Source organism: Salmo trutta, chromosome 7 (assembly GCF_901001165.1).
Source record: "Salmo trutta chromosome 7, fSalTru1.1, whole genome shotgun sequence".
Classification (NCBI taxonomy): domain Eukaryota; kingdom Metazoa; phylum Chordata; class Actinopteri; order Salmoniformes; family Salmonidae; genus Salmo; species Salmo trutta.
In genome coordinates, this window is record NC_042963.1 from 52,876,744 (window position 1) to 52,881,743 (window position 5,000).

The window sequence follows — 5,000 nt, forward strand, 5'->3', positions numbered from 1 at the left end:
TTGTAGAGTTTATTGTATGCCTCAGAACATTTAGAAAAGCAAAGCGCAGGAACTTATGAGAAATCACAGACAATCACATAACAATTTATCTTTCCTATCGTATCGAAGGAGGTTCATTTAATGACCTTGACTTTGGTTCATATTTTCGGGAAGGGTTGTTAGTGACAATGGGTGAGTGGGGGGATTGAGTGAGGGGAAAAGGGACAGTTTTTTTCCACTTTTCCATTTTATCCCTTATCTACCCTTTTTCCTAAAGTACTTTTTTTTGTTAAAGAACTGTGTCTAATGAAAAATATATGACATTTTTTTTGGGGGGGGGGGGGTTAAACTTGTCCTTTAAGGTTGTCTGAGTTTGGGTGAATGTTAGAAGAGGCCCATTAGGCTTACTTGGAGGCCTGGGTGTGTGTGTGTGTGTGTGTGTGTGTGTGTGTGTGTGTGTGTGTGTGTGTGTGTGTGTGTGTGTGTGTGTGTGTGTGTGTGTGTGTGTGTACAGTATGACTCACTCTCCAGTCTCCTCTAACCACTTAGGAAGTGAGGTGCAGTGCCTACAGACTGAGACAGGGTGAGGCAGCCTGAGGCAGAATGTGCAGACTGAGTCAGGGTGAGACAGAATGTGCAGACTGAGGCAGGGTGAGGCAGAATTTGCAGACTGAGGCAAGGTGAGGCAGAATGTGCAGACTGAGGCAGGGTAAGGCAGAATGTGCAGGCTGAGGCAGGGCGAAGCAGAATGTGCAGACTGAGGCAGGGCGAGGCAGAATTTGAAGACTGAGGCAAGGTGAGGCAGAATGTGCAGGCTGAGGCAGGGTGAGGCAGAATGTGCAGACTGAGACAGAATGTGCAGGCTGAGGCAGGGTGAGGCAGAATGTGCAGGCTGAGGCAGGGTGAGGCAGAATGTGCAGACTGAGGCAGGGTGAGGCAGAATGTGCAGGCTGAGGCAGGGCGAGGCTTAATGTGCAGACTGAGGCAAGGTGAGGCAGAATGTGCAGGCTGAGGCAAGGTGAGGCAGAATGTGCAGGCTGAGGCAGGGTGAGGCAGAATGTGCAGGCTGAGGCAGGGTGAGGCAGAATTTGCAGACTGAGACAGAATGTGCAGGCTGAGACAGGGTGAGGCAGAATTTGCAGACTGAGGCAGAATGTGCAGGCTGAGGCAGGCTGAGGCAGAATTTGCAGACTGAGGCAGGGTGAGGCAGAATGTGCAGACTGAGGCGAGGCAGAATGTGCAGGCTGAGGCAGGGTGAGGCAGAATGTGCAGGCTGAGGCAGGTTGAGTCAGAATGTGCAGGCTGAGGCAGGGTGCTGTAAAGTCAAAACACTCAGAGAGCTACAGTCAGGTGGAGGGTCACAGTGCTCACCTACAGGATTTATGGTCAGACACACGTACTGTACATACACTCTGTTGAACATCAAAAGTAAGCGCAGTTTAAATCAGCATCTGCGGTACAGTACGGTTGGGAAGAACCAGAGTCTGTCGGGAAGAAGCAGAGTCTGTCGGGAAGAAGCAGAGTCTGTCGGGAAGAAGCAGGAAGAAGTCCTGGCAACAAACAAACACCACGTCAAGACTTTGACATTTGTTTTTCATCCAGCTTCCATTTTTTTTCATCCAGCGTATTTGAGTGTGTGTGTGTGTGTGTGTGTGTGAGTGAGTGTGTGAGTGTGTGTGCATGCGTGTGCGTGTGTGTGCGTGTCTGTGTGTTTGGGTGCATATGTCTGTTTTGTGCGGGTGTGTGTAGTCCCTCCTCTGTTATCCGTTTGCATGTTGCTCCAGACCCACACAGAGGACCTAATGTTGCCAGGAAGTTTCCATTTACAGAATAAACTTATGCTCAGTCAGAGAGCCCTTTTGTGTTGACCTGTCGTGTGTGTGTGTGTGTGTGTGTGTGTGTGTGTGTGTTTGTCTTCATTAGAGAGGCCTTTCATGTCCATGTCATGAGCGTGTTGAGGGGTAAATGAGAAGGAGGATAGGAACATGAAGGAAGAGAATTTTTATCGGTTCTGTCTGCGTTCAGCTTTTAAAGACAATGAGAATAAGCTCTCTCATGAATGTTTCAGCGTTGGTTCTTCAAGTATGCACGCATACTTTCCATCTCTCACACACACACACACACACACACACACACACACACACACACACACACACACACACACACACACACACACACACACACACACACACACACACACACACACACTATCATCTGTTATGCTAAAGCTTGGTTAGATAAGCTGGTTAGATCATCTCAGATAGATTAGCTGGTTAGATCAGCTGGTTAGATCAACTCAGTTAGATCATCTGGTTAGATCAGCTGGTTAGATCAGCTGGTTAGATCAACTCAGTTAGATCATCTGGTTAGATCAGCTGGTTAGATCAGCTGGTTAGATCAGCTGGTTAGATCAACTCAGTTAGATCAACTCAGTTAGATCATCTGGTTAGATCAACTGGTTAGATTAGCTAGTTAGATTAGCTGGTTAGATCATCTGGTTAGATCAACTGGTTAGATCAGCTAGTTAGATTAGCTGGTTAGATCAGCTGGTTAGATCATCTCAGATAGATCAGCTGGTTAGATCAACTCAGTTCGATCATCTGGTTAGATCAGCTGGTTAGATCAGCTGGTTAGATCAACTCAGTTAGATCATCTGGTTAGATCAACTGGTTAGATCAGCTGGTTAGATCAGCTCAGTTAGATCAGATGGTTAGATCAGCTGGTTAGATCAACTCAGTTAGATCAGCTGGTTAGATCAGCTGGTTAGATCAGCTGGTTAGATCAACTCAGTTAGATCAGCTGGTTAGATCAGCTGGTTAGATCAGCTGGTTAGATCAACTCAGTTAGATCAACTCAGTTAGATCAGCTGGTTAGATCAGCTCAGTTAGATCAGCTGGTTAGATCAGCTGGTTAGATCAACTCAGTTAGATCAGCTGGTTAGATCAGCTGGTTAGATCAACTCAGTTAGATCAACTCAGTTAGATCAGCTGGTTAGATCAGCTCAGTTAGATCAGCTGGTTAGATCAACTCAGTTAGATCAACTCAGTTAGATCAGCTGGTTAGATCAGCTCAGTTAGATCAGCTGGTTAGATCAACTCAGTTAGATCAGCTGGTTAGATCAACTCAGTTAGATCAGCTGGTTAGATCAGCTGGTTAGATCAGCTCAGTTAGATCAGCTGGTTAGATCAACTCAGTTAGATCAACTCAGTTAGATCATCTGGTTAGATCAGCTGGTTAGATCAGCTGGTTAGATCAGCTGGTTAGATCAGCTCAGTTAGATCAGCTGGTTAGATCAGCTGGTTAGATCAACTCAGTTAGATCATCTGGTTAGATCAGCTGGTTAGATCAGCTGGTTAGATCAACTCAGTTAGATCAGCTGGTTAGATCAGCTGGTTAGATCAGCTGGTTAGATTAGCTGGTTAGATCAGCTGGTTAGATCAACTGGTTAGATCAACTCAGTTAGATCAGCTGGTTAGATCAGCTGGTTAGATCAGCTCAGTTAGATCAGCTGGTTAGATCAGCTGGTTAGATCAGCTCAGTTAGATCAGCTGGTTAGATCAGCTGGTTAGATCAACTCAGTTAGATCAGCTGGTTAGATCAGCTGGTTAGATCAGCTGGTTAGATCAACTCAGTTAGATCAACTCAGTTAGATCAGCTGGTTAGATCAGCTCAGTTAGATCAGCTGGTTAGATCAGCTGGTTAGATCAACTCAGTTAGATCAGCTGGTTAGATCAGCTGGTTAGATCAGCTCAGTTAGATCAGCTGGTTAGATCAACTCAGTTAGATCAGCTGGTTAGATCAGCTCAGTTAGATCAGCTGGTTAGATCAGCTGGTTAGATCAACTCAGTTAGATCAACTCAGTTAGATCAGCTGGTTAGATCAGCTGGTTAGATCAGCTGGTTAGATCAGCTGGTTAGATTAGCTGGTTAGATCAGCTGGTTAGATCAGCTCAGTTAGATCAGCTGGTTAGATCAGCTGGTTAGATCAGTTCAGATAGATCAACTGGTTAGATCAGCTGGTTAGATCAGCTCGGATAGATCAGCTCATGCTCAAACAATAAATAATGTCACAGTAACCCCTTCATAGGAAATATTGACCCTGTGGAGACATTCCCTAAACACAAACCGACCACAACGTCTTCTAATTACAAAACAGAGACTATTAAAGGACATGGATCCATGTGAACTATAGCACAATAATAATACCAAAACGTCATAACAGAGAAAGTAAGAGGCCTGTGTATTCTCAGCATCACGCATCAATCTAGAGAAGATTTAATGTTGGAAATGACTAATAATATACTACGTATTGGTTCAGGGACGGAGGGAAAATACTGACTGTGAGACAGTGTTTGACTGTGGCCTTGTTAGGACGTTTTCAGCTGTTTTCATTTCAGTTTATCAGTCTCATCTCAATTCTATGCTGCCTTCCCAAGACCCCCAGCAACACACACACACACACACACACACACACACACACACACACACACACACACACACACACACACACACACACACACATATGTATATATACACACACACACACACACACATATACACGCACATATACACACACACACACACACACACACACACACACACACACACACACACACACAGAGAGAGAGAGAGACATGCCTACTTAATGTAGCCACAGTCAAAGCTCCCAGCTAGTACTCACAAACCCCAAAGGCCTACATCTGTTTATTATATACACAACTCTGATTCCTGTCTCTGCAGAATTCATGTATAATGGAGTGTCTTCCATGTTTTAGTTATTCAGGTTAATTCCTTAAGCTGGGGGGCAGCTAGCGGTTAGAGCGTTGGGCAAGTAACCCGAAAGGTTGCTACTTTGAATCCCCGAGCCTACGAGGTGAAAAATCCTTTGATGTGCCCTTGAGCAAGGAACTTAACCCATATGTTTGTCCTGTGTTTTTTGCATAACCCAACTCCTAAGTTATGGCTTTGCTGATAACTTGAAAAAATGTACTACGACTGTGATGTGTAGTTGTATCACCTAGC

General features: G+C 45.0%; 1 protein-coding gene across 2 annotated transcripts in view; it reads right to left on the minus strand.

Annotated features, from left to right (window-relative positions):
* Positions 1 to 5,000, minus strand: part of LOC115197678 (cGMP-inhibited 3',5'-cyclic phosphodiesterase A) — a 210,109-nt gene that overhangs the window by 45,284 nt on the left and 159,825 nt on the right. The gene's annotated exons all lie outside the window — the stretch shown is intronic.